Consider the following 14929-nt stretch of genomic DNA (forward strand, 5'->3'; position numbering starts at 1 on the left):
GGTTAGTTGGTTGGTTAGTTACTTGGTTGGTTGGTTGGTTAGTTGGTTAGTTACTTGGTTGGTTGGTTAGTTGGTCGGTCGGTGCCAGCTCTGCAGGCGTTGTTTCATGTGGATGAAGCGGGCTGTCTTTGGCCAGAGTCCAAGCTGCCTCATCAAACGCTGATCGGTAACATTAGTTCACAGACAGGTGAGCAAAAGGATGTGACTGTGGTGGGAAGTCGTTGGAAATCATCTCCTTTCATCCGTCCACAGACGGCTCGGAAAATGTGAAATAAAAGTGGCGCGGTTTCTGCATCACGACCCTCGCCCAGCCCAACACAGAGCCGGCCAACACGGGTGCCACCTTGATACAGATAGTCCAGAGTGATACAGATAGTCACAGACTGATGCAGATAGTCCAGAGTGATACAGATAGTCACACAGTGATACAGATAGTCACAGACTGATACAGATAGTCACAGACTGATACAGATAGTCCAAACTGATACAGATAGTCCAGAGTGATACAGATAGTCACAGACTGATACAGATAGTCACAGACTGATACAGATAGTCCAGTGATACAGATAGTCCAGAGTGATACAGATAGTCCAGAGTGATACAGCGTGGAAACAGGCCCTTCATCCCACCTTGCCCACACCGGCCAACATCCCCATCTACACTAGTCCCACCTGCCTGCGCTTGGTCCATATCGCTCCAAACCTGTCCCATCCATGTACCTGTCTAAATCGTTTCTCAAACGTTTCAATAGTCCCTGCCTCAACTACCTGTATTCAAGAGAGGGTTAGATTTAGCACTCAGGGCTAAAGGAATCAAGGGATATGGGGAGAAAGCAGGAACAGGGTACTGATTGTGGATGATCAGCCGTGATCACATTGAATGATGTTCATTTCAATGCCTGGATAGCGCACAACAACAAAGCTTCTCACTGTACCTCGGTACACATGACAAGAATAAATTAAACTAGACTAAACTAATACAGTGCCCTGTGGCCCACAATGTCAACTCTGAACTTGATGCTAAGGCTGTATCATTTTTATTCTGAATAAAGTTTATTTGTGAGGAAAGAAAAGTTTGTGGGGCTGGATTTTGGCGGCACAGTGGTGCAGCAGTAGAGTCTCTACCTCACATCGCCAGAGACCCGGGTTCCATCCTGACTGCGGGTTCTCTATGCGGAGTTTGCACGTTCTCCCCGTGACCGCGTGGGTTTTCTCCGGGTGCTCCGGTTTCCTCCTACATCCCAAAGACGTGCAGGTTTGTTGGTCAATTGGCTTCTGGAAATTGTAAGTTGTTCCTAGTGTGCAGAATAGTGGTGGCATACGGGGTGATCGCTGGTTGGCGTGGACCCGGTGGGCCTAGGGGCCTGTTTCCACGCTGTATCAGTAAAGATTAGGGTTGCCAACTGTCCCGTATTAGCCGGGACATCCCGTACTTTGGGCTAAATTAGTCTGTCCCGTAAGGGACCGCCCTTGTCCTGTATTAGTAGGGTTGTCAACTTCCTCACTCCCAAATACGGGACAAAGGGTGACGTCACCGCCCCGTGCCCCACGTGACCTCACCCAGCCAGCGGCCACGTGCTCCCGCTCCACCAATGGCGGCCGCCTGGCCCGGGCAGCTGCCATTGGTGGAGCGGGAGCACGTGGTCGCTGGCTGGGTGAGGTCACGTGGGGCGCGGGGCGGTGACGTCACCTTGTCCCGTATTTGGGAGTGAGGAAGTTGGCAACCCTAGTAAAGACTAAGGTAGACACAAAATGCTGGAGTAACTCAGCGGGACAGGCAGCATCTCTGGAGAGAAGGAATGGGTGACGTTTCGGGTCGAGACCCTTCTTCAGACTGAAGAAGGGTCTCGACCCGAAACGTCACCCATTCCTTCTCTCCAGAGATGCTACCTGTCCCGCTGAGTTACTCCAGCATTTTGTGTCTGCCTTCGATTTAAACCAGCATCTGCATGTTTTTTTTCTCCTAAACTAAACACCACTTCCGAGCTACTCCGCCTCATGCACACTTCAGGCACCGTTTAAAATTCTTTTGTATTTATCAATCCCACTCATAACTTTTCCACTAATTCTCCGGCACCTGCTAACAATTTATTATATCCTATCTTATTATTGAAGTGATTTATTATTTAATCAAGAAGGTTAATCTCCTCCTCTCCTCCTCCTGCACCATTCCCCCCTCCCCCCCCCCCCCCCCCAATCAATCTCTTCTGTAAACACTCTAACCTGTGATAATTTGTTTCCAGTTGCAAACAGCCTTTGAGCTGTGAGCTCAGTCGGTGATCACCGAAAGCCTGGAGCAAAACAGCAGCTGTGATTAATTTTCTTTGCTCCCTCTAATCCTCGTGTCTGTTTTGGAAACACACTTTCTTCTCTGCTGTGTGAATAATTCTTTATTCCCATTCCCGCTACGATGGGAATCAGGTATCAGTTCCAGAACCGTGATGATCCATTCAGCTGCTGAAATAGAAGGAAGCGGGGAATCAGATCGGAACGTCTTTATTTTGGATGGGACCGCAACATCATCAAGTCTGAAGAAGGGTCTCGACCCGAAACATCACCCACTCCTTCTTTCCAGAGATGCTGCCTGTCTGTCCCGCTGAGTTACTCCAGCATTTTGTGTCTATCGTTAAATCGAAGATGGGCACAAAAACCTGGAGTGACTAAATGGGTCAGACAGCATCTCTGGAGAAAAGGAATAGGTGGCGTTTCAATAGACAATAGACAATAGGTGCAGGAGGAGGCCATTCGGCCCTTCGAGCCAGCACCGCCATTCAATGTGATCATGGCTGATCTTTCTCAATCAGTACCCCGTTCCTGCCTTCTCCCCATACCCCCCTGACTCCGCTATCCTTAAGAGCTCTATCCAGCTCTCTCTTGAATGCATTCAGAGAATTGGCCTCCACTGCCTTCTGAGGCAGAGAATTCCACAGATTCACAACTCTCTGACTGAAAAAGTGTTTCCTCATCTCAGTTCTAAACGGCCTACCCCTTATTCTTAAACTGTGGCCCCTTGTTCTTGACTCCCCCAACATTGGGAACATGTTTCCTGCCTCTAACGTGTTCAACCCCTTAATAATCTTATACGTTTCGATAAGATCCCCTCTCATCCTTCTAAATTCCAGTGTATACAAGCCTAGTCGCTCCAGTCTTTCAACATTTGATAGTCCCGCCATTCCGGGAATTAACCTAGTAAACCTACGCTGCATGCCCTCAATAGCAAGAATATCCTTCCTCACATTTGGAGACCAAAACTGCACACAGTACTCCAGGTGCGGTCTCACTAGGGCCCTGTACAACTGCAGAAGGACCTCTTTGCTCCTATACTCAACTCCTCTTGTTATGAAGGCCAACATTCCATTGGCTTTCTTCACTGCCTGCTGTACCTGCATGCTTCCTTTCAGTGACTGATGCACTAGGACACCCAGATCTCGTTGTACGTCCCCTGTTCCTAACTTGACACCATTCAGATAATACTCTGCCTTCCTATTCTTACCACCAAAATGGATAACCTCACACTTATCCACATTAAACTGCATCTGCCATGCATCCGCCCACTCACACATCCTGTCCAAGTCACCCTGCAACCTCATAGCATCTCCCTCACAGTTCACACTACCACCCAGCTTTGTATCATCTGCAAATTTGCTATTGGTACTTTTAATCCCTTCATCCATGTCATTAATGTATATTGTAAATAGCTGCGGTCCCAGCACCGAGCCTTGCGGTACCCCACTAGTTACTGCCTGCCATTCTGAAAGGAACCCATTTATCCCCACTCTTTGCTTTCTGTCTGTCAACCAATTTTCTATCCATGTCAGTACCCTACCTCCAATACCATGTGCTCTAATTTTGCCCACTAATCTCCTATGTGGAACCTTGTCGAAGGCTTTCTGAAAGTCGAGGCACATCACATCCACCGGCTCTCCCCTGAACCAATCAGTTCATTGGTTTTACTGATATTGAGAGCCAGGTTGTTGTGCTGGCACCATTTGGTCAATCGGAGAACGTGCAAACTCCACACAGACAGCTCCCGAGGTCACGAACCAGTCTCCTGTGTATTTTAGAAAATGATTGTTTCAGTATGGAGATAAATGTTTCACCCCGTACATCACTCTCATCTCCAGCAATAGAAATCTCCAAAGATTAAAACTGTGCTGCAGTTACAAAGGTTATAGTGTGATTAGTTTTAATTTCACCCCAAATTGAAAATGTAATAACATACGCCCTTTCTCTGGAGGTTTATATCCCACACCAACAGTATCAAGTTCCCTTGCGTCAAACGCCAATGAAATTCTGGGGACTTTTCAAAAAACGAGCTTTAATTATGTTAAAGGTAGACACAAAATGCTGGAGTAACTCAGTGGGTCAGGCAGCATTTCTGGAGAGAAGGAATGGGTCGAGACCCTTCTTCAGACTGATGTCAGGGGAGGGGGCAGGTCAATTTCTTCCCAGCAGTTATCAGGCAACTGAACCAAATAGAGAGGGGTCCTGTGATCGACAATAGACAAAAGACAATAATAGACAATAGGTGCAGGAGTAGGCCATTCGGCCCCTCGTACAGCAAACACTCCAAGTTAAAAGACCCGATTGGGGAATTTGGCCAAGTTTAGATGAAAGTGAAGAATTGGAATGAAATGTTGGCAATTAAAAGCTTGCGGAAACAATGGCACACATTCAAGTCCAATATAATGCCTGGACAGAATGGATGTGTTGCTACAAGAAACAGAGGAAGGCTTCCTTGAAAGAATAAACGACCGGAATGATGTGGTAATGCAGGTAGAAGGTGATGGATAGAACAGAGAAGGTATGTGGATCATTAAGATGGCAATGAGCAAAACAGGATATACTGCAAAGGCAGGCAGACAGACGGGAAGATCAGACCGGATGGCTAATAACTGATAATTAGTTAATTTAAGAACACAGGGGATCCAGGTTGAGCTGGAAATGGAATACAGAACTGTCTGTATAACTCGTTATCGCCGAGCCCAGAGCCAACAATGGACCATTTCCCTGATCATCGTTACCTTTTGCATATTTTTCATTCCTTTGTTCTATATCTTTCTATATCACCGTCTGTATCTCTCATTTCCCCCTCCCCTGACTCTCAGTCTGAAGAAGGGTCTCGACCCGAAACGTCACCCATTCCCTCTCTCCAGAGTTGATGCCTGACCTGCCGAGTTACTTCAGCTTTTTATGTCAATCTTCGGTTTAAACCAGCATCTGCAGTTCCTTCCTACCCAGAATTGACTTGGTGGTGCAAGGCAAAGGTGGGAGGTTGTTCTTCAGATTGGAGGCCTGTGATCAGTCATGTGCTCCGGGGATCATAGATGGGTCCAACCGTAGCTGGCACGGTTGGTAAGTTTGTAGATTACACCTACATTGATTGTATAGCAGACAGTAAAGGAGGTTGTTTTAACGTTACCACCAAATATTAATCAACAGGGAATGTGGACAAATCAAATTTGACTCAGATAAGAGCAAAGTGAATTGTAAACTGTGTAAACTCCAGTGTGTAGGATAGAGTTAGTGTATGGGGTGATCATCACTGGTTGGTGCGGACACGGTGGGCCGAAGGGCCTGTTTCCACGCTGTATCTCTAAAGTCTAAAGCCTCTGCAAATGTAAAATCACATCTGTCCCTTTGCAAATTAAGAGACAGCAAAAGGTTTGTGTACAAGTATTTGGGCGGCGGTAGAGTTGCTGCCTTACAGCGAATGCAGCGCCGGAGACCCGGGTTCGATCCCGACCACGGGTGCTGTCTGTAATGCTGGAGTAACTCAGCGGGTCAGGCAGTATCTCTGGAAAGAAGGAATGGGTGACGTTTCGGGTTGAGACCCTTCTTCAGACTGAAACCAGGGGTGGGTTCGATTCCGACTGCGGGCGCTGTCTGTACGGAGTTTGTACGCTCTCCCCGTGACCTGCGTGGGTTTTCTCCGAGACCTTCGGTTTCCTCCCACACTCCAAAGACGTGCAGGTTTGTCTGTTAATTGGCTTTGGTAAATGTAAAAATTGTCCCTAGTGGGTATAGGATAGTGTTAGTGTGCGGGGATCGCTGGTAGGCGCGGACCCGGTGGGCCAAAGGGCCAGTTTCCGCGCTGTATCTCTGTAACATGTGAAGGTGTTGCTGTGTTTGTGGTCACTTTGCTGCTGCCAAGCCTGCACCAGTCTACAGCGCCACTCAATTACAACCACTTGCTGCACTTCTGCACAGTTGTGAGGCCCCTGCTCCTTCTCAGTGTCATAAACCAGCAGACTGCAATTTTATTCTCATCACACCTTTGAGAGACAAGATCAGCTTGCTTTCTCAATGAGGTGAAGTAGGAAAAAAAACTGCAGATGCTGGTTTGAATCGAAAGGTGGACACAAAATGCTGGAGTAACTCAGCGGGTCAGGCAGTATCTCTGGAAAGAAGGAATGGGTGACGTTTCGGGTTGAGACCCTTCTTCAGACTGAAACCAGGGGTGGGTTCGATTCCGACTGCGGGCGCTGTCTGTACGGAGTTTGTACGTTCTCCCCGTGACCTGCGTGGGTTTTCTCCGAGATCTTCGGTTTCCTCCCACACTCCAAAGACGTGCAGGTTTGTCTGTTAATTGGCTTTGGTAAATGTAAAAATTGTCCCTAGTGGGTGTAGGATAGTGTTAGTGTGCGGGGATCGCTGGTCGGCGCGGACCCGGTGGGCCGAAAGGCCTGTTTCCGCTCTGTATCTCTAAACATCAGAACTGATTCTCTTTCCACGGAGGTATTTATTCACAAGATGCTGGAGTAACTCAGCAGGTCAGGCAGCATCTCAGGAGAGAAGGAATGGGTGACGTTTCCCACGTCACCCATTCCTTCTCTCCTGAGATGCTGCCTGACCTGCTGAGTTACTCCAGCATTTTGTGAATAAATATCTTCGATTTGTACCAGCATCTGCAGTTATTTTCTTATACTTCTCTTTCCACGGAGGCTGCCCGACCTGTTGAGTGTTTCCAACATTTTCTGCTTTTATTCTACAAGGAAAGGTTTGCCTTTGTGAGGCAGTGCGCGATGCGGTGAGATGTTCTGAGCATCTCAATAGACAATAGACAATAGAAAATAGGTGCAGGAGAAGGCCATTCGGCCCTTCGAGCCAGCACCGCCATTCAATGTGATCATGGCTGATCATTCTCAATCAGTACCCCGTTCCTGCCTTCTCCCCATACCCCCTGACTCCGCTATCCTTAAGAGCTCTATCTAGCTCTCTCTTGAATGTATTCGGAGAATTGGCCTCCACTGCCCTCTGAGGCAGAGAATTCCACAGATTCACAACTCTCTGACTAAAAAAGTTTTTCCTCATCTCCGTTCTAAATGGCCTACCCCTTATTCTTAAACTGTGGCCCCTGGTTCTGGACTCCCCCAACATTGGGAACATGTTTCCTGCCTCTAATGTGTCCAACCCCTTAATAATTTTATACGTTTCGATAAGATCCCCTCTCATCCTTCTAAATTCCAGTGTATACAAACCTAGTCGCTCCAGTCTTTCAACATATGACAGTCCCGCCATTCCGGGAATTAACCTAGAAAACCTACGCTGCATGCCCTCAATAGCAAGAATATCCTTCCTCAAATTTGGAGACCAAAACTGCACACAGCACTCCAGGTGCGGTCTCACTAGGGCCCTGTACAACTGCAGAAGGACCTCTTTGCTCCTATAGTCTACTCCTCTTGTTATCTCCTCCCCAGAGAGTGAAGGAATTGAATGATAAAGGTTATGGCCCACTTTCTTTGCCTGTGGTGGTGAATCTACCTCTTTAAAGACATTGCTGGTTCGTACAAGTGTAAGCATGCGTAAGCCGTCTTGAATGTTGACAACTCCAACCTGACTTTGGGCCAAAGATATCAGGACACCACACCTATAGAAAAATATATTAAAAGTATAAAACACGTACAAAATTGTTTTGGCATAGTTAACATGTGTTACTTTGGCTCCCACAATACCATCATATCATCAGTAAATTCAGCAGAGTAATAGAACTCATGGAAAATTCATAACTCAAGAGGCCATTCAGCCCATTTTGTGTGTGAAGGTCGGAAACCAGCTCTCAGTTAAATCTGACCCTGTATCATCCCGAGCAGACTGCTTACCAAACTTTCTGACCTTGGATTTTCCCAAACCATCTGCCAATGGATCAAGGACTTCCTGACCAACCGCTCCCAGAACGTCAAAATAGGCCCTCACCTCTCCTCCACCATTACACTGAGCACCGGCTCACCACAGGGCTGTGTGTTGAGCCCCATCCTTTACTCCCTCTACACTCACGACTGCGCCCCCACCCATCCCACCAACACCATCATCAAGTTCGCGGATGACACGACTGTGGTTGGACTCATCTCAGGAGGAGATGAGACAGCCTACAGGGATGAAATCCAAAGGTTGGCAGCATGGTGTTCAGTGAACAATCTTGTCCTGAACTCCTCCAAAACAAAGGAACTTATAATAGACTACAGGAAAACCAGTGCAGAACATGACCCACTCTACATCAATGGGGTCTGTGTGGAAAGGGTACCCGCTTTCAGGTTCCTGGGTACGCACATCGCAGAGGATCTTACCTGGTCTACCAACACCATTACCACAGTGAAGAAGGCACAGCAGAGACTCCACTTCCTGAGGATCCTCAGGAAGACCAACCTGCAGGAGAAGCTCATGATGTCCTTCTATCGCTGCTCCATCGAGAGTGTGCTGGCATACTGTATAACCACATGGTATGCCAGCTGCTCAGAAAAGGACAGGAAGGCCCTTCAGAGGGTCATCACGACGGCCCAGAAGATCATCGGCTGCTCACTGCCCTCCCTGGAGCACCTGTTCAGCCTACGCTGCCTCAGTAGAGCAGGCAAAATAATAAAAGATCCATCCCACCCCGGCCACCGTCTGTTTGTTCTTCTGCCCTCTGGTCGACGTTTCAGTCGATCAAATCCCGAACAAACAGACTCAAGAACAGTTTTTACCCCAGGGCCATACGAGAACTGAACACTACTTTCTGCACTAAGTCACACTGTTAAAACTTTTGTATTTAACACAATTTGTATTTATCTGTTTTGCATTTGTACATATATGTTTACTTTTCGTGTTACGCACTGTCAGGATTGCTATTTTTAATTTCGTTGTACTTGTTGCAACGACAATAAAGGAATTCTATTCTATTCTATTCTATTCTAATTCCACATCCAAGTACGACTGTACTGGAAAGTGTTGAGGGAGTCCAGCCAGTGAGCTCGAGACTCAGGGTAGGCTCACACAGGCCAACCTGCCCCCAACCCACCTACAGTTGCCAACTGTCCCATATTAGCCGGGACATCCCGTATTTTGGGCTTAAATTGGTTTGTCCGCCCTTGTACCGTATTAGTAGGGTTGCCAACTTCCCCACTCCCAAATAAGGACAAAGGGTGACGTCACCGCCCCGCGTGACCCCACCCAACCAGCGGCCACGTGCACCCGCTCCACCAATGGCGGCGCGGGGCGGTGACATCACCTTGTCCCGTATTTGGGAGTGTGGAAGTTGGCAACCCCACACCCACCACCCCCCATCAACTCCATTTATTTTTCACGCTGCCTCAGGAAAGAAGTCAACCCAATGAAGGACCACTCACACCTTGGTCATTCCCTTTTCTCCCCTCTCCCATCAATAGACAATAGGTGCAGGAGGAGGCCATTCGGCCCTACGAGCCAGCACTGCCATTCAATGTGATCATGGCTGATCATTCTCAATCAGTACCCCGTTCCTGCCTTCTCCCCATACCCCCTGACTCCGCTATCCTTAAGAGCTCTATCTAGCTCTCTCTTGAATGCATTCAGAGAATTGGCCTCCACTGCCTTCTGAGGCCGAGAATTCCACAGATTCACAACTCTCTGACTGAAAAAGTTTTTCCTCATCTCCGTTCTAAATGGCCTACCCCTTATTCTTAAACTGTGGCCCCTTGTTCTGGACTCCCCCAACATTGGGAACATGTTTCCTACCTCTAACGTGTCCAACCTCTTAATAATCTTATACGTTTCGATAAGATCCCTTCTCATCCTTCTAAATTCCAGTGTATACAAGCCTAGTCACTCCAGTCTTTCAACATATGACAGTCCCGCCATTCCGGGAATTAACCTAGTAAACCTACGCTGCACGCCCTCAATAGCAAGAATATCCTTCCTCAAATTTGGAGACCAAAACTGCACACAGTACTCCAGGTGCGGTCTCACTAGGGCCCTGTACAACTGCAGAAGGACCTCTTTGCTCCTATACTCAACTCCTCTTGTTATGAAGGCCAACATTCCATTGGCTTTCTTCACTGCCTGCTGTACCTGCATGCTTCCTTTCAGTGACTGATGCACTAGGACACCCAAATCTCGTTGTACGTCCCCTTTTCCTAGTTTGACACCATTCAGATAATACTCTGCCTTTATTATTCTTACCACCAAAGTGGATAACCTCACACTTATCCACATTAAACTGCATCTGCCATGCATCCGCCCACTCACACATCCTGTCCAAGTCATCCTGCAACCTCATAGCATCTCCCTCACAGTTCACACTACCACCCAGCTTTGTATCATCTGCAAATTTGCTAATGGTACTTTTAATCCCTTCATCCAAGTCATTAATGTATATTGTAAACAGCTGCGGTCCCAGCACCGAGCCTTGCGGTATCCTACTAGTTACTGCCTGCTATTCTGAAAGGGACCCATTTATCCCCACTCTTTGCTTTCTGTCTGTCAACCAATTTTCTATCCATGTCAGTACCCTAACCTCCAATACCATGTGCTCTAATTTTGCCCACCAATCTCCTAAGTGGAACCTTGTCGAAGGCTTTCTGAAAGTCGAGGTACACCACATCCATCGGCTCTCCCCATCAGGCAGAAGATACTGAAAGCTTGAAGGCACGTATCAGCAGATTCAAGAACAGCCTCATTTCCGCTGTTATCAGTTTACCGAACGGTTCTCCCATGAGCTAGGATGTGATACCTGTCACCTGGCCATTCCCTCTCCTCTCTCCTGCCTTCTCTGGTGGAGAATCCCGCCCCCTCCCCTGACATCAGCCTGAAGAAGGGTCTCGACCCGAAACATTCGTTCTCTCTCTCGAGATGCTGCCTGACCCCGCTGAGTTACTCCAGCATTCTGTGCCTGCTTTCGATTTTAAGCGGCATCTGCAGTTTTTAACTCGACTTTATTCCAGTTATTCCACGGTGGCGTGGCGGTAGAATTTGCAGCCTCAAAGCACCAGAGACCCGAGTTCGATCCTGACTCGGGTGCTGTCTGTGCGGAGTTTGCACGTTCTCCCTGTGACCGCGTGGGTTTCCTCCGGGCGCTCCGGTCTCCTCCCACATCCCAAAGACGTGTGGGTTTGTGGGTTCATTGGCTGTTGCACATGGCGCTGAATAGTGATTGTATGAGAAAGTGGAATAACATAGAACCAGTGCGGCCAGCATTGACTAGGTGGGCCGAAGGGCCTGTTTTCACATGGTATCTCTAAACACTAAACACATATATATTGTACATTAATATTCTTTTGCACCGTTTGGATTTTGCACTGCAATCTGTACTCGGTACGATTGTATTTACTGTTTCATTTATCATTCGTGTATGAGCTTCATGTCAACAAGCACCTGGTAGATACGGCAATAAGTTATACTGTGATCTGTACATCTGAGGAGTTGTAATGTGGTAAATACTTCAGAGACTGAGACAGTCATTCATTCATTCATCTGCAATTTATGATCAATCTTTTGATGCTATTTATTTTAATCCTGGCTTCTTGCTTCTGATAATGTTCACTTTATATCGCTTTTGTTCCCTTAAAACGATGCTCCAATCTGAGTTTGCCACATTTGAAGTATCTTCTCCGGAAGATTTCCTCTCTTTGATGGTCTACGCAGATTCTCCTTCCGATGGTTTCATGTTCACAGCAACTGATCTTCAGATACTCAGGATCAAGCAGTCAACATGGTTTTATTAAAGTGGCTTTGAAGTTGCAGGTTGTACGGCGGATTCACAACTGCCCCAGATTCCCTGGGCTTGCTGTGTGTTGAAGGAGTCAGCACCTTGAATTGCTTCTCAGTTAGGGGTTGCCAACTATCTCACTCCCAAATAAGGGACAAGGTGACCCAGCCAGCTCCCGCTCCAGCAAATGACAGCCGCCCGGGCTGGGAGGCGGGTTACTACGCAACCTCCGTTAGGCGGCGCCCGGGCCTCCGGACCTACACTGTCTGGGCCTACATCAGCCCTCGGGCCTACAGTGTCCAGGCCTACAATGTCCGGACCTACACTGTCCGGACCCACACTGTCTGGGCCTACATCAGCCCCCAGGCCTACAGTGTCCGGGCCTACACTGTCCTTACCTACACTGTCTGGGCCTACAGTGTACGGGCCTACAATGTCCGAGCCTACAGTGTCTGGGCCTACACTGTCCTTACCTGCACTGTCTGGGCCTACAGTGTCCGGGCCTACACTGTCCTTACCTACACTGTCTGGGCCTACACTGTCCTTACCTACAGTGTCCGGGCCTACAGTGTCCAGACCTACACTGTCCTTACCTACAGTGTCTGAGCCTACAGTGTCCGGGCCTACAGTGCCTCCCGGGCCTAATACAGGACAAGGGCGGTCCCATATGGGACAAACTAATTTAGCCCAATATACGGGATGTTGTGGCTAATACGGGCAGTTGGCGGCCCTATCCACAGTAAACCACAATTCATAATTTAGTTTAGTGTAATTTACAGATACAGTGTGGAAACTGACCCTTTGGCCCACCGAGTCCACACTGACCAGCGACCCCACACACACTAAGGACAATTTACACTTATATGAAGCCAATTAGCCTACAAACCAGCAGACAATAGACAATAGACAATAGGTGCAGGAGGAGGCCATTCGACCTTGACACATTAAGATAATACTCTGCCTTCCTATTCTTACCACCAAAGTGGATAACCTCACACTTATCCACATTAAACTGCATCTGCCATGCATCCGCCCACTCACACAACCTGTCCAAGTCACCCTGCAACCTCATAGCATCTTCCTCACAGTTCACTCTACCACCCAGCTTTGTATCATCTGCAAATTTGCTAATGTCTATGGAGTGTGGGAGGAAACTGAAGATCTCGGAGAAAAAACCCACGCAGGTCACGGGGAGAACGCACAAACTCCGTACAGACAGCACCCGTAGTCAGGATCGAACCCGGGGTTCTGGCACTGTAAAGCAGCAACTTGACCGCTGGGCCACTGTGCCACCCTTGTTCTAACCAAGGAAGTTATGAATACAGTAAACCCTTGTTAACAGACCGTGGGGGGGGGTGTCTGTTATTGCCCATTGTACACTATAACTGAGCAAGGTGTTATCATTGTATGCATAGTAGAAACAAATAACTGCAGTTGCTGGTTAATGCACAAAAAGACACAAAGTGCTGGAGTAACTCAGCGGGTCAGGCAGCATCTGTGGAGAACATGGATAGGTGACGTTTCACAGAGTGCTGGAGTAACTCAGTGGGTCATGCTGCATCTGTGGAGAACATGGATAGGCCCAACTACTCTCTGTGGACAACAAACTTGCTCTGCACATCTCCATTAAACGTCCCCCCTTTCACCTTATAGCTGTGCCCTCTAGTGCTGGACATTTCCACATTGGAAAAAAAGGTTCTGACTGTCTAACCTATCTATGCCGATCATAATTTCATAAAGTCTTCCCTCAATCTCCACAATTCAAATCTGACGAAGGGTCTCGACCCGAAACGTCATCCATTCCTTCTCTCCGGAGAAGCTGTCAGACCGACTGATGTTACTCCAGCTTTTTGTGTCTCCCTTCAAGTCCTCTCCCTGTAGCTGAAACCCTCTGATCCAGACAGCGTTCTGGTAAACCTCCTCTGCAACCTCTTCAACATCTTTCCTGTAAATGCACGACCAGAACTACACGCAATAAATGTGCACGCGCTTTCCAACTATTGTACCTGTCCTACGTGGAACATAAAGGCAGTTATAAAACAATGTTTACATTTCCCTGCTTGTACAACCGTTACAACATCCTTAATGTTGTAAAACATCAATCCATATTTCACGGGAGAAAATTGAAAAGGTGCCACATAAAGAAATATTAATCAAATAATTGTGTGACTTTTATTGCAGATTTGTGGCAGAAAGTCCCAGCGAGTTTCTCCAGAGTTCCTCCAGCAGTTTGTTCTTATGATAAATATGGATTATCAAAGAAACTGGAAACTTATTAATAGGCAATAAAAGACATCAAACTTGAACAGGAAGTTGATATCTGTCATCTCAACCTCAGAAGAGGACTAGTTTGTGGCACCATTTCAATGCTCTGTGGATTGTCACCTTGTCATGGTGGAGAAGCTTGTGTGGTCCTGAGATCACAGAGGGTCTGAAGAAGGGTCTCGACCCGAAACGTCACCCATTCCTTCTCTACCGAGATGCTGTCTGACCCCCCTGAGTTACTCCAGCATTTTGTGTCTACCTTCTCTTTGGACTTCCACTGTTTTTAATTCTCTTCCTTTAGGACAGAACTTAAGAAGCGTCTCGACCTGAAAAACCAGCCATTCTTACTCTCCAGAGATGCTGCCTGCCTGCCCCACTGAGTTACTCCAGCATTTTGTGTCTATCTTCGGTGTAAACCAGCACCTGCAGTTCCTACACATTCCCTTCTATGTTTTCTGAATCTACATCGAGTAACCACAGATTTGCTACTGTTTGGCCACTAGCTAGGGTATAGAAATCCCGTTGTGAATTATTGTGCCATCTAGCTTTGTGACTTTAACAAACTTGCTAAATAGGTTTTGATTTCAGCATGTCAGTCTGCAGCGAATGCAACACAGATCCTTGCGGGACACCACAGGATTACACCCTACTGGTGATCTTCCAATAATTCCTTCTGCCTCTCTCTCTCTCTCTCTCTCTCTCTCTCTCTCTCTCTCTCTCTCTC

The sequence above is a fragment of the Rhinoraja longicauda genome, chromosome 36, assembly GCF_053455715.1.
Source record: "Rhinoraja longicauda isolate Sanriku21f chromosome 36, sRhiLon1.1, whole genome shotgun sequence".
Classification (NCBI taxonomy): domain Eukaryota; kingdom Metazoa; phylum Chordata; class Chondrichthyes; order Rajiformes; family Arhynchobatidae; genus Rhinoraja; species Rhinoraja longicauda.